Source organism: Giraffa tippelskirchi, chromosome X, assembly GCF_054371585.1.
Source record: "Giraffa tippelskirchi isolate mGirTip1 chromosome X, T2T-mGirTip1v1.2.pri, whole genome shotgun sequence".
NCBI classification, from domain to species: domain Eukaryota; kingdom Metazoa; phylum Chordata; class Mammalia; order Artiodactyla; family Giraffidae; genus Giraffa; species Giraffa tippelskirchi.
The window spans coordinates 75,089,215-75,112,609 of NC_137289.1; the positions used below are offsets into that span (position 1 = coordinate 75,089,215).

Sequence of the window (23,395 nt, forward strand, 5' to 3'; positions counted from 1 at the left end):
GAATTTTATTAAGGATTTTTGCATCTATGTTCATCAGTGATATTGGCCTGTAGTTTTCTTTTTTTGTGGCATCTTTGTCTGGTTTTGGAATTAGGGTGATGGTGGCCTCATAGGATGAGTTCGGAAGTTTACCATCTTCTGCAATTTTCTGGAAGAGTTTGAGTAGGATAGGTGTTAGCTCTTCTCTAAGTTTTTGGTAGAATTCTGCTGTGAAGCCGTCTGGTCCTGGGCTTTTGTTTGCTGGAAGATTTCTGGTTACAGTTTCGATTTCCGTGCTTGTGATGGATCTGTTAAGATCTTCTATTTCTTCCTGGTTCAGTTTTGGAAAGTTATACTTTTCTAAGAATTTGTCCATTTCTTCCAAGTTGTCCATTTTATTGGCATATAGCTGTTGGTAGTAGTCTCTTATGATCCTTTGTATTTCTGTGTAGTCTGTTGTGATCTCTCCATCTTCATTTCTAATTTTGTTGATCTGATTCTTCTCCCTTTGTTTCTTGATGAGTCTGGCTAATGGCTTGTCAATTTTGTTTATCTTCTCGAAAAACCAGCTTTTATTTTTGTTGATTTTTGCTATGGTCTCTTTTGTTTCTTTTTTTTTTTTTTTATAAATTTATTTATTTTAGTTGGGGGCTAATTACTTTACAATATTGTAATAGTTTTTGCCATACATTGACATGAATCAGCCATGGGTTTACATGTGTTCCCCTTCCTGGACCCCCCACCCACCTCCCTCCCCATCCCATCCTTCTGGATCATCCCATTGCCCCGGCCCTGAGCCCTTGTCACATGCATCGAACATGGAATGGTGTTCTGTTTCACATATGATAATATACATGTTTCAATGCTATTCTCCCAGAACGTCCCACCCTCACCTTCTCCCTCAGAGTCCATAAAATTGTTCCATGCATCTGTGTCTCTTATTCTGTCTCGCATATAGGGTTATCGTTACCATCTTTCAAATTCCATATATATGCATTAGTATACTGTATTGTTGTTTTTCTTTCTGGCTTACTTCACTCTGTATAATGGGCTCCAGTTTCATCCATCTCAGTAGAACCGATTCAAATGTATTTTTTTTAATGGCTGAGTAATATTCCATTGTGTATATGTACCACAGCTTCCTTATCCATTCGTCTGCTGATGGACATCTAGGTTGCTTCCATGTTTCTTTTGGAATCACACCAAAAATAATAAAATACCTACCAGCAAACCTAACCAAGAAGGTCTATACTCTGAAAACTGTGAAATAATGAGGAAAGGATTATGAAAGAAAAGGAAAAACATCATATGCAATAGCACAGGAAGAATTGGAAGAATTAATACTTTTTAAATGACCCTACTACCCAAAGCCATCTATAGACTTAACGCAGTTCCTGTCAAAACACTTCATGATATTTTTCACAAAACTAGAATGAATCATCCTAAATTTCATATGGAACCACAAAAGACTCTGAATTACCAATGTAATCTTGAGAAAAAGAACAAAGCTGAAGGTATCATCCTCCAGACTATACTACATAGCTACAGTAATCAAAATAGTATGATACTGGCAAAAAACTAGACACATATATCAATGGAACAGAATAGGGAGCCCCAAGATAATGATGCACTTATGGTCAATTTATATATGACAATGGAGGTGGATATACAATTGAGAAAGGACAGCCTCTTCAACAAGTGGTGCTGGGAAAACTGGACAGCTACATATAAAACAATGAAATTAGGACACTTACTTACACCAAATCCAAAAATAAACTCAAAATGGATTAAAGACCTAAATATAAGATCTGAAATCATAAAGTTTCTAGAAGACAACACAGACAGAACACTATTTAATATAAATCATAACAAGATATTTTTTTGAATCTCTCTCCGAAAGCATAAGAAATCAAAGCAAAAATAAACAAAGGAGGACTAGTTAAAATTAAAAGCTTTTGCACAGCAAAGGGAATTGTCAACAAAATGAAAAGACAACCTATGGGATAGGAGAAAATATTTGTAAATGATAATATCCAATAAGATTTAATATCCAGAATATATAAACAGCTCATAGGATTTAATATATTTCATTATATACTAGTTATTTCCAACTTCTTAAACCAATATTTCTATCAACAGAAAGCCAAGAACTTTTCTGTAATAGTTAATACTTTCCTCAAATTTCAAAAAGTATGTTTGGGTGCATTTATATCCATTGATATGCCTTTTAAAACTGCATTGAAAACACCACCTTTTCATTTTCTCATTAAGGTATATTTTTATCTATCAATCTGTAATTACCACTTTACAAGTGTGGCTCAAGGCAGTAACGTACTTTCTTCTTCTTCTAGATGCAGAGAGCTACAATTCCAAACTAGGAAGAAAACAATCTGTTTTTGTTTTTTTTTAATTTACTTATTTTAGTTGGAGGCTAATTACTTTACAATATTGTGGTGGTTTTTGACATACATTGACATGAATCAGCCATGGGTGTACATGTGCACCCCCCCCATCCTGAAACCCCCTCCCACCTCCCTCCCCTTCCCATCCTTCTGGATTGTCCCAGAACACTAGCTTTGGCTGCCCTGCTTCATGCATCGAATTTGCACTGGTCATCTATTTTACATATGGTAATATACATATTTCAATGCTATTCTCTCATATCGTCCCACCTTCGCCTTCTCCCACATAGTCCAAAAGTCTGTTCTTTACATCTGTGTCTCTTTTGTTGTCTTGCATAGAGGGTTGTTGTTACCATCTTTCTAAATTCAATGTATATGCATTAATATACTGTACTGGTGGTTTTTCTTTCTGGCTTACTTCACTCTGTATAATAGCCTCCAGTTTCATGCACCTCATTAGAACTGACACAAGAGTGTTCTTTTTTATAGCTGAGTAATATTCCATTGTATATATGTACCACAACTTCCTTATCCATTCGTCTGTTGATAAGGTGACAATCTTAAAATAGAAAAAAATAAACTTATTTTAAAATGAGAATAAACTTTTTTTTAGATCAACTTGTTTTTTTATTGATGAATGACAACTTCATACTCCAAGGTAGCACTAACTGTGTACTATTAGAGGTGCAGCATTATAGAGGAGCAGATAGCAGAATTAAACAGTAGAGGCAGGAAAATGTCAATCTTCATTATTTTTCCCATTTTCCACTATGTGTACACATAAACATGAATGGAATTTGAAATGCTTTAATGGCAATGAAGTTACAATCACCCATCTATGTAACATCTTAACTTCAAATATTTGATCTGCAATGTGTATATAATCAGCTTCCACTCCAGTATTCTTGGGCTTCCGTAGTGCCTCAGCTGATAAAGAATCCTCCTGCAATGTGGGAGACCTGTGTTCAAAACCTGGGTCAGGAAGATCCCCTGGAGAAGGGAATGGCTACCCACTCCAGTATTCTGGCCTAGAGAATTCCAAGGACTGCATAGTCCATGGGGTTGCAAAGAGTTGGACACGACTGAGTGACTTTCACTTTCACTTCACTTTCAAGAAGCTTCTCTTCGTACAGTTATTAAAAATGCCCTTTTTCCTGTCAAGAAATGGTAAATTATTTTTTGTGTTTATTTATCTTCTAAAGTAAGAACTATTTCTCTTCTGATAGGTAGGTGGCTCATTTTAATCATTTATCAAAAATTAAAGGGTGGGGGAGGAAACGTGATGGATTAGAAAAATTACTTTTTAAGAAAAATAAAATTCATTTTCACAAATTGACTGGTGTATGTTGTTGGTGCGGGATTTATTATACTTATGCAATTACACTGGGAATCAATATTATTTCAAGAATAATCTTTATTTCAGAAATATGTGTTTTTGTGTGTATTTCCTTAAGTAGAGCCACAGTCTTTTTTAACCAAATGATTTTCACTTGGAAATTAGAAGTCAAAATAAACTGTGTTGTGCACAAACCCCAAGGCATCTCCTTTCATTTTAGTCCATTTTTGCAACAAAATGTTTCTCTCTAAAGGGCCACTAAAGAGAGGAGGGGACTTGGTGAAACTTGGTTCTCTATAAGCAGCATCGAGTGCACATAGTGATGGCTACAGCAGGTCCACAGAGTGGTAATACAGAACAAGAGCACTGTACTCAGCAGTGGCTTTCACCACCTTGTACTGATTAATCACCTTGACCTACTGGCCCTTGCACAGCCAGCAACTCAGACCTATCTGTGACATCCGTGGTATAGTGGTCACCTGTGGTGCTGCAGTCATGGTGGTAGACAACTGCAAATAGCGTCTACGTTCTGTGGCATTTAAAATTCTTATTTTTAACCCCTGAACAAAGCAGTTCTTTATTAATTTCCAAGTCCACAGGATATTCAATATTTTTGATAAGCTTCTGACATTCACCAGTCTTCTGGTAAACAAACTGTTTCAGGTGCAACATGAGAACAGGAGGGAGTTTTTCCAGATTAACTCTTCGACTGATCTCAACCTCTTGTTTGGTTTCGATGATGTGTAATCCTAGACAGACAATCTTGCCACCAGAATTTCCTGGATGGTGTGTATTATGTGGAACTGAATATACTAGCTACAACATGAAGAAAGGCTGCAGGGTGGTAGACTCTTGAATTTTGCTGGGAAACCACAGATCTGATATGCCCACCAAAAATGCCACTGATTGGAATCTAAACAAAATCCACCTGGCAAAGGCTGCTGCTACTGCTAAGTCACTTCAGTCATGTCTGACTCTGTGTGATCCCATGGACTGCAGCCTACCAGGCTCTTCCGTCCATGGGATTTTCCAGGCAAGAGTACTGGAGTGGGGTGCCATTGCCTTCTCCAACCTGGCAAATGAACTAAGTCTTATTTCAGGGGCCCACTTGCTCCCATTCGTGCTTATTTCCTTCACTTGATTCTTCCTGCTTGTCTTCAGTCACTGAGTGGTTTTTGGGCACATTAGAAATAGCAAGTTTTTCATTATTTGGTGAGAGAAGTTTCTTTGAGTTCAGCATATCTCGTGAAGTCCATATAGGATAAAGCCTATGCACTCTGCAGTATCTTCTTGTGGACTCTTTTCAGACAGGTTCCACTCAATAACAGTTTGAAGTCTATAAATACACATGGGTTCAACAGCAGCTACAGAGGGGATTTTGTTATTATTGTTTGGTTGCTAAGTCATGTCCACCTCCATGGACTGCAGCACACCAGGCTTCCCATCCTCCACTATCTCCCACAGTTTCCTCAAATTCATGTCCATTGGGTTAGTGGTGCTCTCTAACCATCTCATTCACTGTCATCCCCTTTTCCTTTTACCTTCAACTTTCCCAGCATCAGGGTCTTTTCCAGTGAATCAGCTCTTTCCATCAGCTGCCCAAAGTATTGGAGCTTCAGCTTCAGTGTCAGTCCTTGGAAGGACTTTCTTTAAGATTGACTGGTTTAATCTCCTTGCAGTCCAAGGGACTCTCAACAGTCTTCTCCAACACCACAATTCAAAAGCATCATTTTTTCTGTGCTCAGCCTTCTTTATGGTCCAACTCTCACATCCATACATGACTACTGGAAAAACCATAGTTTCACTATACAGACCTTTGTTGGCAAAGTGATGTTTCTGCTTTTTAATATGCTGTCTAGGTTTGCCATAGCTTTTCTTCCATGCAGCAAGTGTCTTCTAATTTCATGGCTGCAGTCACTGTCTGCAGTGATTTTGGAGCCCAGAAAATAAAATCTGTCACTGCATCCACTTTTCCCCCTTCTTTTTGCCACGTCCTGATGGGACTGGATGCCATAATCTTAGGGGCTTTTTTTAATGTTGAGTTTTAAGCCAGCTTTTTTACTCTCCACTTTCACCTTCATCAAGAATCTCTTAAGTTTCTCTTCACTTTCTGCCATTAGAGTGGTATCATCTGCATATCTGAGGTTGTTGATATTTCTCCCAGGGGCCACATATCCCTCATGATTTTATCCCAAAAAGCTTGTATAGTTTTTAGAGGTACTGCCATGAGAGTAAACTCATACATTAGCTAAACAAAGTTATCTATTGTAAGTGTGAACTTACAAGGTCTTTGCACTTTTGAATATAGGGGAATGAACTTCAGGTGAAACAATGGAGGTGATACATTGGAAGGCAAGCAACCAATGACTGCAGTGTAGTGTTAACATAGCACCAGTTTCCTTTGTTAATCAGACCATGAACTTGCAATGGCATTAGTTTATGAACCAGGGTTATGTTTTCCAGTTACTCTACAATTTTTATGGCCACAGGATCCTCCAAAACTGGAACCAGACCTTTCTTGACTTTGGCCTGCTTTTCAGAGACAAGGGAAGACGGGGCAGGAAGGAAACACTTAGTTTCCACAGAAATCACAGGGGAAGAGGAGGAATGGGGGGGGCAGGAGAGGGGAGGGAAAGAAGGAGGAAGAAGAAGAGGGCTTAGAATCATGCCAAAGACTGGCTCACGACTTCACGAGCTGACTAGTAGGTGCAGTGTCTGCCACAGAGCCTGGGCCTCCCACAGGAGGGGAGGTGCTCTTGGCTTTCCATGTCTAAGCTTTTCACAGTATGCAACTCCACCCTGTTGGCAGCCGTGCCCTCACTCAAGGATTCAAATATTTGTCTGCTGGAAATTCCGGGGTTCTCAGTAATATCAGTCCTAACATAAGGCTGAGCCACAGCTATCTTCGACAGGGTGTCCCTGCCAGCCTCTTCAGTGAGCCAAGGTTGTTCAACGTCAGCCCTATGGCAGCCCTCAGGCTGCCCTGCAGTCCTGGCTCCATTGTCAAGGGTTCTGGGAAAAGAACCACCAGGCACAGTGTCACTGATGAAGTTCATGGCATTCTCAGGGCTGCCACAAATCTTGGGTGTCCCCAATAGGGGCACATTATCCATGAACTCCACATCCTCTACACCTACACTGTTCGGGACTACTGGATTGGCATGGCCATTGCCCAGGGCTTCTGTGGAAGTACTACCCTCTCCACCATCATTTGAGTAACTCTAATATCCAGGTGGGCATTTTCCTTCCTTTTAATGCTTCATTTGTTCTACCACCTGAGATGCCACTGTTGTCTAAAACTTCCATCTCCACATTATAGTTGCCACACAGAGGAAGAGCAGAGCCTCAGTACTGGTAGCTGGTAAAGCTATAATTCACTTCTTTATCTATGCCATCAGAAATCTTTTTGGAAGTTGTGAAACTAAGGACAAATTCAGGGGCCTATGGATTCAATGTGCTTGAAATGCTGTAGTTGGGAGTTCTTGGCAAAATGTCACTGGGTTCAATTACTTCATTAACACCAAATTCAATTGTCTAATAACTTTTCTATCAACAACTTGTGCACACAGAACTGCTCCACTGTATGGAAGAAAGTCAACTGAAGAGCATTGAGTCACAAAGAACTGATTGAATTCATCAGGGCTAAAATTCCCCAAATATACTACAGGGTGCAGAGGGCCGTGGCAGTCCATTTTAATGAGCCTTGGTGTTCAACCAACTCTTCACAATGCTTCCTCTTTGCATCAGATTTTAATTTATATATATTCTCAATAAGATCCCTTAGGTATCATTACCAAAACTGTTACAGAACAACAACAACAACAAAAATACATGTAATAAATGGTTAAGGAATAAATGAAGAGGAAGAAGAGGATGGAAAAACATTAAAGCAAGACAAATGGAAACTAAGTGTGTTCACAACAATAAGAGAGTAGAGTTCAATAGTTTTACAGACACAAAAGAACCAAGGTTCATTTTATTCCACCCTTCATTTTGAAATAAGCACCAAATAAATATATTTCCCTTTTGCCAATGCTGCCTCCATATTAAATACTTGTTCAAAAGACAAAAATATAATTCTGTACTTGAGACTGAAAACAACAATAACAAAAGCAACATCAGTACACACACTCTCCCAAGGAAATAGCTCTTTTCCATTTGAAAAAACTTAATATTATGATCCTCAATAATGAAACAAATCTGCATTGCATAATGAAGTAAAAATAATAAATCTATAATGAAGATCTTTAACCAGAAGTCATGAAAACTGGACAATTTACTGTCTGCTCTTTTTTTCTTTTTGTCAGGATTTTTATTTTAACAGAGAAAGGAAGTTTGTAGGCCTGGGTTTCTATTGCCCTCAATCATAATTTCCAACTACATTTATTCACAGATGACTACATATTGTCTTCTATTCCTGAATTTTCTTTTGGCCAATCAGAACAGAAGGAAAAGATGTCTGCTGTCCTTTGATATACTATTCATTGCAGTGAAAAGTAAATAAGAACTATTTCATCTTCAGAGTACTTTTCTTATTTTTTTTAATTTATTTCTTATTTTGGATATGACTTTTCCTTTGTTTTTTCTATAAGGAAATTTAGTTCCCTTTTTTAAAGATTTTTTTTTGATGTGGACTCTTTTACTGAATTTGTTACAATATTGTTTCTGTTTTGGTTTTTGGCCACAAGGCATGTGGAATCTTAGCTCCTCATCCAGGAATCAATCTTACACCACCTGCATTGAAAGGTGAACTCTTAACCATTGGACCAAAATGGAAGTCCCCAGAGTATTTTTCTATGACATTAAAATATAAACAATATTAAAGTCACATTTCAGGTCTTTATTACATTAAAGACATGTTTTCTGGGCTCCAAAATCATTGCAGATGGTGACTGCAGCCATGAAATTAAAAGATGCTTACTCCTTGGAAGGAAAGTTATGACCAACCTAGACAGCATATTGAAAAGCAGAGACATTACTTTGTCAACAAAGGTCTGTGTAGTCAAGGCTATGGTTTTTCCAGTGGTCATGTATGGATGTGAGAGTTGGAATATAAAGAAAGCTGAGTACAGAAGAATTGATGCTTTTGAACTGTGGTGTTGGAGAAGACTCTTGAGAGTCCCTTGGACTGCAAGGAGATCAAATTAGTCAATCCTAAAGGAAATCAGTCCTGAATATTCATTGGAAGGAATGATGCTGAAGCTGAAATTTCAATACTTCGGCCACCTGATGAGAAGAGCTGACTCACTGGGAAAGATTGAGGGCAGGAGGAGAAGGGGACAAAAGAGGATGAGATGGTTGGATGGCATCACCGACCCAATGGACATCAGTTTGGGTGGACTCCGGAAGTTGGTGATGGACAGGGAGGCCTGGCGTGGTGCAGTTCATGGGGTCTCAAAGAGTTGGACACGACTGAGCGACTGAACTGAACTGAACAGAAGATATGCAGTATTAACACATTTTCACTTTACTTTAATGCAGTAATAATGGTGTCAAGTTAAATAATAGTTTTCACTAAAATAAACATTTGATTTATAAACAAGCATTTGCACATATTACTAGAAGCAAATGAAATAAATTTCAAGATTTTAAATTGTGGAGGAAAAGCTGTGAGTTGAATTGTACATCATAGTATTATAAACAGGGCTTTCCAGGTGGCTCAGTGGTAAAGAATCCACCTGCCAATGCAGGAGACACAGGTTCAATCCCTGGGTTAGGATGACCCCCTGAAGAAGGAAATTGCAACCCATTCCAGTAACCTTGACTTAAAAATCCCACGGACAAAGGAGCCTAGTGGACTACAGCCCATGCAGTTGCAAAGAGTCGGGCATGCTGAGTGACTGAGCATGTTATGTCATGTCAGTAATATGAATTTCCTCTTTCCCTGAGGACTGCAAGGGGAAATCAGTAGATTGTTAGGTAATCATAACGAAAGTTCATAAAAACTCATGGCCTTTGTTACAAGTACAGCAATGACTACTAAAATCATAGGCCATAATTTATGTGTGTGATTAGTGGTACAGAAATGGTGTACCTTGGCATTCAGGGAGAGACCAAAATACATGCTGTAACAAGGCTGATTGTGCTTCTACGTAAAGAAGGTAAACGTACACCACCCTTTTCCTCTCACACAACACAATGATATGTAGACAGAATGCACAATATAGCTCATTGAGAATTCTGAAAAGTATATCAGCAGAAGGATATAGTCAGAGCCTCAGAATTCAAAGACTACCAATCTGGTAGTAGGTTTATAAAATTTTCCCTCCAGTATCTTCCAGTTTGAACTCAACATAGCTTGAAATATATAAATGGGCACTGGTGCAGACAGAGAGGGAAATAGAAGTCCTCTGCTTCTGGCTTAAGGAGTAAGAAAGGGAACTCTTAATATTCAGAGATACTGGAAACCCTCAATTTTTTGCTTGTTTTTATTTCTTGTTTTCCTTTCTCCAGTACTTCTTGTCCTATGTATCAATCTGTAGTGCAGAAACAAGAGTACATGAATTTTTCCTTCTGATAAATGGAGATCTGATACCGAGAAGTTGGGGACAGACCCACTGATATTTTTTTTCTTTCTGATTCTCCATCACTTGAAAATGAACACAGGCACAGGAATGGAAGTGCACAATATAGTAGAGTAACTAAGTCTCAAATATCTGTCCAAAGGTCTGACAAAAGGAGACCAAAGAACTGGAAACTGCAGGAGAAATCAGGAAGGGGGAGGCACTCAAGGCAGTGAGCCTAAAAATAATTTATGAAATCCTGGTATCAATTCTGAACTGTGCATACATGGGGATCTAATCTTGGTCTGCAAACCAAAGATATTGAGAAATAAACTAAATGAAACCACTGCCAAGTAACAGAATGTCCTAGATTATGTACACAAAGGATAGATTTGAAAACTACTGCAAAGATTTAATAAAAATTACATCAAAAACACAACATACACAATGTGAATGAGAAGTTGTGGCCTGAAAATAAAAAAGTGATTTCCTTGATAAAACAAAATATCAATATTCTACACAGGCAACATTCTGCATAGGCTGTAAATAAGTCCTAAAATCTAACATAATATTCATACTATACAGAATAGAATTCAAAATTATTAGATATACAAAGAACCAGGAAAGACTGAGCTTACATGGAAGAAATAATAATCATTATCAGATGACTTCAAGAATAGTGATGTTAGGACCTCTGCAGAAATTGCTCCCAGAGGGAAAACATAACTGATAAGGATTATTTAAAACCAAAAATTTAAGTCTCTAGAAACAGTCCTAATTAAATACAGCAGAAGAAGAAACATTTATCTCCACTTGAAAATACTAAATCCCAACAAGAACAGGAAAAGTCAGTGACATTTGAGCCAGAAAACTCTCTCCCTCTACCCTCTGCTTCAATTCAACAAACAGGAGCTCCATTATGAGGAGAAGTGACCAAAAAACACATGGGCATCTCTTCCTCCAGATCCCAGTTAAAGGGATGCAATCTCTCTGAGGGGGGACAGGTCATTTCATACCTTGCCCAGTTTCATGTTGCAAAAGTTCTATTACATTCTGAGTGTTTCAGGGCTCTCTTCCTCCACCTAGCCACAATTCAAAAGGCAGAAGCTCTTAAACAGAGTGTAGCAGGAAAAAAAAAAAAAACAGTGCAGCCCAGATCACCTTTCCCCCAGCTCATTCAAAGAATGAAGGTTTCATCTTGGAAAAGGCAAGTCAAGAAGAGAAAAGTTACTGCCATGTAAAGCAGGAGTATGATTCTGAGAGAAGTAAGCCATCTCCTGGTCCCCAAATTCAGAGCAGTGGTGTAGTTTTTACTAAAGAGACAGAGGTGGGCTATCATAACAGAAAACTAAGATGGTCTTTCCAAGGGAACTGAGTTTATTTGTAAGAGTTTTGGAACGTTTAAACTTAATGGTTTAAACCATTAAACATTCAACAACATTCAACATTATATTTTGTTGAATGTAATGGATATTTTAGATGTAAGTGATAAAGAGAAGACTAATAACTCCAAGAGAGCAACCAGATAAACCACAGGCTAGCTGGCTGAGCAGAGAAAACCATGGAGACAGTCAAGATGATTCCTCCTCCTGGGGGCTTCCCTTGTAGCTCAGTTGGTGAAGACTCTTCCTGTTAAGGCAGGAGACCTGGGTTCAATTCCTGAGCTGGGAAGATCCCTTGGAGAAGGAAATGGAAACCTACTCCAGTATTCTTGCCTGGAGAATCCCATGGACAGTGGCACCTAGCAGGCTACAGTTCATGGTATCACAAGAGTCAGACACAGCTCAGTGACTAAACCACCATCATACCACTCCTGGGGTCAGAACAAACTGCAAAGAATAGCCTATAAAAACAACTCCTGCCAAAGGATCAAAATATAATTGGATCAGACTATATATAGTATTTATACCCCCAGTGAATTGTCAAAAATAAGAGAAAAATCAGCTGGTTATGAGTCAGGGCTAAGGGCTGGGTGTGATATCAACAGAGGCAAACAGCTTGACAGAAATATCAGAGAAAATGACAGCCAAAGAGAACCATGCTAAAACATTGTCATCCCATAGTCGCTGTACTTATAAGAAAGGCTGTACCCTCTGAGGAGGGACAAAACAGACATTTAAAAAATGTTGCTAGTGATAAAGAGGGACATTTTATAATAATAATGGTCAATACATCACAAAGATATAATGATTATAGATACATGTACATCTACAACAGAGCTCTAAAATGCATAATGCAAAGCCTGAAATAGTAAATGTAAAAATAGATAATTCAAATCCTAGTTGGAGACTTCAGCAATCCAATTAACAATAACAGAACAACTAGGCAGAATGTCAACAAGGAAATAAAAGATTTGAACAACACTCTGAAGGGAATAGACCTAAATGACATCTATAGAATACTCCACCCAAACCCAGCAGAAAACATTCTCCTCAAGTACACAGAACATTCTCCAGGATAGACCATACACTAGGCAATAAAACAAGCATTAATAAATTTAAAAGAATTGAAAACTTGAAAAGTATATTCTCTATCCAAACTATGGCATTAAATTAGAAATTAATAAAAGAAAGAAATTTGAGGAATTCAAAATGTAAGGAAACTAAAACACATGCTCCTAAATTACCAATGATTGAAAGAGAAGATCACAAGGGAAATTAGACAGTAGTTTCAGATGAATGAAATGAGGACACAAAACAAAACTGAGAATGTAGCTAAAAATGTGCTTAAAGGAAATTTGTAGATATAAATGACTAAGTTAAATATGAAAATAGACATACACACCATGTTCATGAATTAAAAGACTTAATATTGTTAAGATAGCAATACTCCCCAAAGCAATCTACAGATTGAATGCAAACCCTATCAATGTGCTAACAGTTCTTTCTTTCTGCAGAAATAAAAATTATAATCTTAAAACAATATGGGATTGCAAAAGGCTCCAAATAGGAAAAACAAAATCTTGAAAAAAAATAACAAAGTTGAAGAACTCAAACTTCCCAATTTCAAAACTTACTACAACACTATAGTAATCATGACAGGATGGAACTTCCTTAAGGATAAATATCTAAACAGTGGAATAGAATTGAGTGTCCAGAAATAACCCATACATCTATGATCACAAGTGTGAGGAGACTATTCAATGGGGAAAGGATAGTCTGTTCAACAAATTATGCTAGGACAACAGGCGCTAACTCTAAAACTTGATAATCTTGGATTTGGCATGATTGCATAGTTATAACACCAAAAGCACAAAGAACAAAAGGGAAAGCTAGATAAGTTGGAATTAACTAAATGTCACCCTGCTTATTTAACTTATATGCAGAGTACATCATGAGAAACGCTGGGCTGGAAGAAACACAAGCTGGAATCAAGATAGCCAGGAGAAATATCAATAACCTCAGATATGCGGATGACACCACCCTTATGGCAGAAAGTGAAGAAGAACTAAAGAGCCTCTTGATGAAGGTGAAAGAGGAGAGTGAAAAAGTTGGCTTAAAGCTCAACGTTCAGAAAACTACGATCATGGCATCTGGTCCCATCACTTCATGGGAAATAGATGGGGAAACAGTGTCAGACTTTATTTTTTGGGGCTCCAGAATCACTGCTGATGGTGACTACAGCCATGAAATTAAAAGACGCTTACTCCTTGGAAGGAAGGTTATGGCCAACCTAGATAGCATATTTAAAAGCAGAGACATTACTTTGCCAACAAAAGTCCATCTCGTCAAGGCTATGGTTTTTCCAGTGGTCATGTATGGATGTGAGAGTTGGACGGTGAAGAAAGCTGAGTGCCGAAGAATTGATACTTTTGAATTGTGGTATTGGAGAAGACTCTTGAGAGTCCCTTGGACTGCAAGGAGATCCAATCAATCCTTCCTAAAAGAGATCAATCCTGGGTGTTCTTTGGAAGGTCTGATGTTGAAACTGAAACTCCAATACTTTGGCCACCTCATGCGAAGGGTTGACTAATTGGGAAAGACCCTAATGCTGGGTAGGATTGGGGGCAGGAGGAGAAGGCGACGACAGAGGATGAGATGGTTGGATGGCATCACCAACTCGATGGACATGGGTTTGGGTGGACTCCGGGAGTTGGTGATGGACAGGGAGGCCTGTCGTGCTGCAATTCATGGGGTCGCAAAGAGTCGGACACGACTGAGCGACTGAACTGAACTGAATTTTTGCACATTAAACACTATCAAAATAGTGAAAAGACAGCCCACGAATAGGAGAAAATCATATATTGGATATAATTATTGTATTCAGAATATGTAAAGAATTTTTATAGCCAAAAAAAGAGACAAACCATTAAATAATAGGCAAAGGAGATGAATAGACATTTCTCCAAAGAGGATAAACACACACACACAAACAGTCAACAGGGCATGAAAAGATGATCAATGTCATTAGTCATTTGTGAGATTCAACTCAAAACCAAAAGAGATGCCACTGCACATTCATGAGGATGACTACATGGGAAAAAAAAAAAACAAGTGTTGGCGAGGATATGGAGAAATTCTAACCCATATGCGTTGCTGGTTGGATTGTAACATAGTGTAATCACTCTAGAAAACAATTTTATGGTTTCTGAAAAAGTTAAACATAAAATTATGATATGAACAGGCAATTACACTCCTAGATATCATAAATGAAAACAGATTATACAGCAAAAGCTTGTACACTAATATTCATAGCAGCACTATTCACGGTAGTCAGAAGTTAGGAATAACCCAAATATTCATCAATTGATAAATGGATAAACAAAATGTTGTGTGTCTATAAAATAGAATATTACTCAGACATAGAAAATAATGAAAACTGATATACACTACACCATAGATGAACCTTGAAAACACGCTAATGAACGAAGCCAGATGCAAATGGCCACATATTCTTTTCACCTAAAATATCATGAACAGACAATTCCAGAGAGAAGAAAGTATAATAGTGGTGGTCAGCGGCTGGAAGAGGGAGTATTAAAAGTGACTGCTTAGTGGGTAGGAGATACCACTTTGGAATGATGAAAATATTGTGTACCAACACAGTGATTGTACAAAGCTGTGACTATACTAAAGGTTCCTGAATTGTACACTTTCCAATGGCTAAAATGGTAAACTTTGACTGTTAAAAAATACTTTCATTTATTTGGATCCCCCACAAGCTTTAACTAAAATGTTCACTTTATTAACATAGTGTAGACCCAGCCCTTACATGCATGAATTCACTAAATTTGAAAAGAATGACTAGATTCCATGCTTCAGCATAAATATTGCAATGGTATTAACCTCAGATTTTAGTAGGCTTTTTTCTAAACTTTATACACTAATTTTCTAATACTATGTTCATAGTATTATAGTAAATGTGTCCTCTATTGTAATCTTAAATTGTATTTAGCCGTAGGTATATATGTTCATCGCAGCACTGTTTACAATAGCCAGGACATGGAAGCAACCTAGATGTCCATCAGCAGACGAATGGATAAGGAAGCTGTGGTACATATACACAATGGAATATTACTCAGCCATTAAAAAAAATACATTTGAATCGGTTCTACTGAGATGGATGAAACTGGAGCCCATTATACAGAGTGAAGTAAGCCAGAAAGAAAAACAACAATACAGTATACTAATGCATATATATGGAATTTGAAAGATGGTAACGATAACCCTATATGCGAGACAGAATAAGAGACACAGATGCATGGAACAATTTTATGGACTCTGAGGGAGAAGGTGAGGGTGGGACGTTCTGGGAGAATGGCATTGAGACATGTGTATTGTCATATGTGAAACAGAGCACCATTCCATGTTCGATGCATGTGACAAGGGCTCAGGGCCGGGGCAATGGGATGATCCAGAAGGATGGGATGGGGAGGGAGGTGGGTGGGGGGTCCGGGAAGGGGAACACATGTAAACCCATGGCTGATTCATGTCAATGTATGGCAAAAACTATTACAATATTGTAAAGTAATTAGCCCCCAACTAAAATAAATAAATTTATAAAAAAAAAATAAATAAATAAATAATGGTTCATGTACTGTTGAAGCCTGGCTTGGAGAATTTTGAGCATTACTTTGCTAGCGTGTGAGATGAGTGCAATTGTGTGGTGTTTGAACATTCTTTAGCATTGCCTTTCTTTGGGATTGGAATGAAAACTGACCTTTTCCAGTCCTGTGACCACTGCTGAGTTTGCCAAATTTGCTGGCATGTTGAGAACAGCACTTTAACAGCATCATCTTTTAGGATTTGAAATAGCTCAACTGGAATTCCATCACCTCCACTAGCTTTGCTTCTAGTGATGCTTCCTAAGGACCACTTGATTTCACACTCCAGAATGTCTGGCTCTACATGACTGATCACACCATCATGGTTATCTGGGTCATGAAGATCTTTTTTGTGTAGTTCTTCTATGTATTCTTGCCACTTCTTCTTAATATCTTCTGATGTTGTTACGACTATACCATTTCTGTCCTTTATTGTGCTCATCTTTGCATGAAATATTCCCTTGGTAACTCTAATTTTCTTGAAGAGATCTCATAGTCTTCCTATTCTATTGTTTTCCTCTATTTCTTTGCATTGATCACTTAGGAAGGCTTTCTTATCTCTCTTTGCTATCCTTCAGAACTCTGCATTCAAATGGGTATATCTTTCTTTTTCTCCTTTGCCTTTTGCATCTCTTCTTTTCTCAGCTATTTGTAAGCCCTCCTCAGACAACCATTTTTCCTTTTTACATTTCTAGCTGAGCAGTAAAGAACTGATGCTTTTGAACTGTGGTGTTGGAGAAGACTCTTGAGAGTCTTGAGAGTCTACCATGAGATCAAACCAGTCACTCCTAAAGGAAATCAGTCCTGAATACTCATTGAAAGGACTGAAGCTGAAGCTCCAGAAAGTTGGCCACTTAATGCAAAGAACTGACTCATTGGAAAAGACCCTGATTCTGGGAAAGACTGAAGGCAGAAGGAGAAGGGGACAACAGAGGATGAGATGGTTGGATGGCATCACCGGCTTGATGCACATGAGTTTGAGCAAGCTCCGGGAGTTGGTGATGGACATGGAAGCCTGGCATGCTGTGGTCCATGGGGTCACAAAGAGTTGGACACAACTGAGAGACTGAACTGCATTGATATATAAATTACAAATTTAAATATAAATAGAAAATTCAATCTTTGAGGTTGAGTATAAAGAGGACCACGGATAGTTCCTTCTTCTAAACTTTATGTTATGCATGTTTTGCCACAAAAAAAAAGATCTCAAAACAACCACCTAACCTTCCACCTTATGAAACCAGATAAAAGAAGAGCAAGCAAAACCCAAAGCAAGTAGAATAGAGAAAATGGTAAAGTTTATGGTGGAAATAAGTGGAATAGAGAATAGAAAACAACTAATAAAATCAAGGAAAACAAAAGTTTCTTTGAAAGATCATAAAAATTGACAATCTGTTAGATAGACAGACAAAAATAGAGAAAATTCAATTGACTTCAATCAGAAATAAAAAAGAGACATTACTAAAGACCTTATAGCAATATAAAAGACTATAAGCCTACCTGGAATGGACAAATAGTAGAAATAGAAACAAACTATCAAAACTGACTCACAAAGAAACAAAACATGCGACTAGATCACAAGAAATGGTATGAAATAAACTTCTCACAAAGAAAAGTCCTAAATTCGGTAGCTTCCATGGAGAATACTATCAAGTTTTTTTTTTTTTTTAAGAATTAATACAATTTTTCACAAAAAAATTACAGAAATAGAAGAGGAGAAAACAATTCACAGCTCATCCTTTCAGGAAAGTTTTATCTTGATTTAAGTAAATTTAATATCAAAATCAAAGACAGCACAATAAAAGAAAACTATAAAACAATTTATCTTATGAATCCAAATGCAAAAATCCTCAGCAAAATCATCAAAAACCAAATTCAACAACATAAAAAAGGAGTATACACTACAGTAAATTGAGATTTATCTCAGGAATACAAGAATGGCTTAACATAGAAAATCAATATGCTATATCAATAGAGTAAACCACCAAAACTACATTATCATATCGATAGAAACAAACAAACAAAAGAAGACTGACAAAATATAACACTCTTTCTCAGTAAAAAATATTTCACAACTGGGAATAAAGGTGGCGTAAGTGGTAAAGAACCCGCCTGCCAATGCAGGAAACATGAGACACCGGTCCAATCCCCAGGTCAGGAAGATCCCCTGGAGGAGAGAATGGCAAACTACTCCAGTATTCTTGCCTGTAGAATACTCCAGTATTCTTCCTTTGGACAGAGGAACTTAGCAGACTAGGGTCCAAAGGGTCTCAAAGAGTCAAACACGACTAAATTGACTTAGCATGCACACACAACATGATAAAGGGCATATACAAAAATCTCACAGAACTTCATAGCTAATGCTTTGCTCCAGAGATCATGAAAAAGAAAAGGATGTCTCCTATTGCCACCTCAGTTCAAAAATGTACTAGAGATTCAAGCCATAAGAACTAGTCAAGTAAATAAACTAAAAAGCTATGATACTGGAAAGAAAGACATACAACTATCTCTGCTTATGTACAAGAAGATACGATATATAGAAAGTCTCAAGGAATTCAATTGTGAAAATTATTGAATTAATAAAGTAGGTCTATAAGGATGCAGAACACAAAATTAACATATAAAACAATTGTATTTCTATAAACACCTAAAAATAACACAATGAAATTTAAATGACTATTCAGTTTATATTAATATCAAAAGGAATGCAATATTTAAGAATATATGTAATAAAAGAAGGGAAAAATGAATATTCAGAAAACTAAAATACAACTCAATGTTTAAGAGACAGATTGCTCTTCAGTCACTCATTTGTGTCTGATTACTTGCAACCACATAGACTGCAGCATGCCAAGCTTGCCTGTCCTTCACCATCTGTCAGAGCTTGCTCAAACTCATGTCCTTTGAGCTGGTGAGTCCATGCAACAATCTTGTGCTCTGTCATCTCCTTCTCTTCCTGCCTTCACTATTTCTCAGTATCACGGTCTTTTCTAATCAGTCAGCTCTTTGCATCAGGAGGCCAACATTCTGGAGCTTCAGCTTCAGCATCAGCCCTTCCAATGAATATTCAGGACTGATTTCCTTTAGAATTGTCTAATTTGATCTTCTGGCAGTCCAAGAGACTCTCAACAGTCTTCTCCAACACCACAGTTCAAAAGAATCAATTCTTCAGAGCTCAGCCTTATTTATGGTCCAAATCCCACATCCATACATGACTACTGGGAAAACCATAGCTTTGACTATATGGACCGTTGTTGGCAAAGTAATGTTTCTGCTTTTTAATATGCTGTCTAGGTTTGTCATAGTTTTTATTGCAAGGAGCAAGTGTCTTTTAATTTCATAGCTGCAGTCACCATCTGCAGTGATTTTGGAGCTCAAGAAAATAAAGTCTGCAACTGTTTCCATTGTTTCCCCATCTATTTGCCATGAAGTGATGGGACAAAATGCCATGATCTTCATTTTATGAATGTTGAATTTTAAGCCAACTTTTTCATTCTCCTCTTTCAGTTTCATCAAGAAGCTTCTTAGTTCTTCTTCACTTTCTGCCTTAAGGGTGGTGTCATCTGCATATCTGAGGTTATTGGTATTTCTCCCTGCAATCTTGATTCCAGCTTGTGCTTCATCCAGCCCAGCATTTTGCACAATGTACTCTGCATATTAGTTAAATAAGCAGGGTGACAATCATCAGCCTTGACATACTACTTTCCCATTTTGGAACCAGTCCATTGCTCCATGTACGGTTCCAAATGTTGCTTCTTGACCTGCATACAGAATTCTCAGGAGGCAGGTAAGGTGGTCTGGTATTCCCATCTCTTGAAGAATTTTCCCAAGTTTGTTGTGATCCACACAGTCAAAGGCTTTGGCTTAGTCAATAAAGCAAAAGTAGATGTTTTTCTGGTATGCTCTTGCTTTTTCTATGATTCAATGGATGTTGGCAATTTGATTTCTGGTTCCTCTGCCTTTTCTAAATCCAGCTTGAACATCTGGATGTTATCAGTCCATGTACTGTTGAAGCCTCACTTGGAGAATTTTCACAATTACTTTGCTAGCATGTGAAATGAGAGCAATTGAGCATTAGTTTGAATGTTCTTTCACATTGCCTTTCCTTGGGATTGGAATGAAAACTGATCTTTACAAGTCCTATGGCCACTACTGAGTTCTCCAAATTTGCTGGCATATTGATTCCAGCACCATCTTTTAGGATTTGAAACAGTTCAACTGGAATTCCATCACCTCCACTAGCTTTGTTCGTAGTGATGCTTCCTAAGGCCCACTTGACTTCGCACTCCAGGATGTCTGGCTCTAGGTGAGTGATCACACCATCATGGTTATCTGGGTCATGACGATCATTTTGTATAGTTCTTCTGTGTGTTCTTGCCACCTCTTCTTAATATCTTCTGCTTCTGTTACAACCATACCATTTCTGTCCTTTATTGTGCCCATCTTTGCATGAAATATTCCCTTCGTATCTCTAATTTTCTTGAAGAGATCCCATAGTCCTCTCATTCTATTGTTTTCCTCTATTTCTTTGCATTGGTCACTTAGGAATGCGTTCTTATCTCTCCTTGCTATTCTCCGGAACTCTGCATTCAAATGGGTATATCTTTCCTTTTCTCCTTTTCCATTTGTGTCTCTTCTTTTCTCAGCTGTTTGTAAGGTCGCCCAGACAACCATTTTGCCTTTTTGCATTTCTTTTTCTTGCAGATGGTTTTGATCATCACCTCCTGTACAATGTTATGAACCATTGTCCATAGTTTTTCATGTATTCTGTCTATCAGATCTAATCCCTTGAGTCTATTTGTCACTTCCACTGTATAATTGTAAGGGATTTGATTTAGGTCTTACCTGAATGGTCTAGTGGTTTTCGTTACTTTCTTCCACTTAAGTTTGAATTTTGCAATAAGGAGTTCATGATCTGAGCCACGGTCAGCTCCTCGTCTTGTTTTGCTAACTATATAGATTTTCTTCATCTTTGGCTGCAAAGAATATAATCAATCTGATTTTGCTATTGACCATCTGGTGTTGTTCATGTGTGGTGTCTTCTCTTGTGTTGTTGGAAGAAATGTTTGCTATGGTTCTCTTGGCAAAACTCTGTTAGCCTTTGCCCTGCTTCATTTTGTACTCCCAGGCTAAACTTACCTGTTACTACAGGTATCTCTTGACTTCCTCCTTTTTCATTCCAGTCACCTATGACATCTTTTTTTGGTATTAGTTCCAGAAGGTTTTGTAGGTCTTCATAGGACTGTCCAGCTTCAGCTTCTTCAGCATTAATGGTTGGGGTATAGACTAGAAATCCTGTGATGTGAATTGTTTGTCTTGGAAAAGAACAGAGGTCATTCTGTCATTTTTGACACTGCACCCAAGTACTACATTTCAGACTCTTTTGTTGACTATGAGGGCTACTCCATTTCTTCTAAGGGATTCTTGCCCATCGTAGTAGATATAAGGGTCATCTGAATTAAATTCGCCCATTCTGGTCCATTTTACTTCACTGATTCCTAAAATGTCAATGTTCACTTTTGCCATCTCCTGTTTGATCATTTGCAATTTATCTTGATTCATGGACTGAAACATTTCAGGTTCCTATGCAATATTGTTCTTTATAGCATCGGACTTTATTTTCACCACCAGACAATCCACAACTGTACTTTGTTTCCACTTTGGCTCATCCTCTTCATTCCTTTTGGAGCTATTTCTCTGCTCTTCTCCAGTAGCATATTGGGCACCTACCGACCTGGAAAGTTCATCTTTCAGTGTCATATCTTTTTGCTTTCATACTGTTCATGAGGTTCTCAAGACAAGAATCCTTAAGTGGTTTGCCACTCCCTTTTCCAGTGGACCACATTTTTTCAGAACTCTCCACCATGACCCATATATCTTGGGTGGCCCTACACTGCATGGCTTAGGATTTCACTGAGTTTGACAAGACTGTGATCCATGTGATCAGTTTGGCTAATCTTCTGTGACTGTGGTTTTCATTCTGTCTTCCCTCTAATGGATGAGGATAAGAGGTTTGTAGAAGCTTCCTGATGAGAAGGACTAGCTGTGGGGAAACTGGGTCTTGCTCTGGCAAGTGGGGCCATGCTCAGTAAATGTCTAATCCAATTTTATGCTGATGGGTGGGGCTGTGTTCCCTCCATGTAGTTCAGGCCAAACTATGGTAAAGGTAATGGCAGTAATGGCGACATCCTTTAAAAAACTTATACTAACATGCCACGGCTTACCGGACTATTGTATTCAGTGCCCCTGACCCTGTGGCAGGCCGCTGTCATGCCGTGCCTCTGCCAAAAACTCCTGGACACTCATAGGCAAGTCTGGCTCAGTCTCTCGTTGTGGGGCATTGCTCCTTTCTCCTGGGTTATGGTATGTAAAAGGTTTTGTTTTTGCCCTCCAGGAGTCTGCTTCCCCAGTCCTGTGGAAATTATGTAATCAAATCCCACTGGCCTTCAGAGTCAAATTCCCTAGGGCTTCTCAGTCCCTTTGATGGATCCCTAGGTTGGGAAAAATGTTATTGGCCCTACAACTTTTGCAACAATGCATACACTCAGTGGCAGCATCCTAACTGGCTTCCAAGAGGGCACCGCCACTTGCCAGTCAATTCTGGTGCCAGCAGCCCAATTAAAAAATAGGCAAAGGATTTCAATCAACCTTTCTCTAATGAATTATATACAGACAGCTAGTAAACACATGGAAACATGTTTAGTGTCAGAACCAATTAGGGAAATGCAGGTTAAAACCACAGTGAAAGATATTCTGTAAATCATCACCTCCATCCTGAAAGTAAGGGGGAAAAACTTAACAAATGAAAATCAAGGTTTCCCGGTGCACCAGCCCTGAAGGTGGAAGAGGGGTTCTGGAAGGGGAAAACATGTACACCCATGGTGGATTCACGTCAATGTATGGCAAAACAAATACAATATTGTAAAGTTAAAAAATAGAAAATAAACTAATTAAAAAAAAAAAGAAAATCAATGTTTCTTCTCAGATTTATCAGATAACTGAGGTCACAGGGTGAACCCCTGCCCTCAAAATTATAAAGACAGATGAATATGCAGACTCACAGCTACTAGAACAGAAGTCTAGGAAAATAATTTTAAATACCTGTAAACCAATACCAAGGTAGAAAACTTAA

General features: G+C 38.2%; 1 protein-coding gene and 2 pseudogenes across 3 annotated transcripts in view; all 3 read right to left on the reverse strand.

Moving 5' to 3' along the window:
• The window catches only part of DACH2 (dachshund family transcription factor 2), an 817,737-nt gene that overhangs the window by 364,809 nt on the left and 429,533 nt on the right, over nt 1–23,395 (reverse strand). The window lies entirely within an intron of this gene.
• Nucleotides 4,044–5,067, reverse strand: LOC145536476 (ubiquitin carboxyl-terminal hydrolase 10 pseudogene; annotated as a pseudogene).
• Nucleotides 5,834–22,535, reverse strand: LOC145536477 (ubiquitin carboxyl-terminal hydrolase 10 pseudogene; annotated as a pseudogene).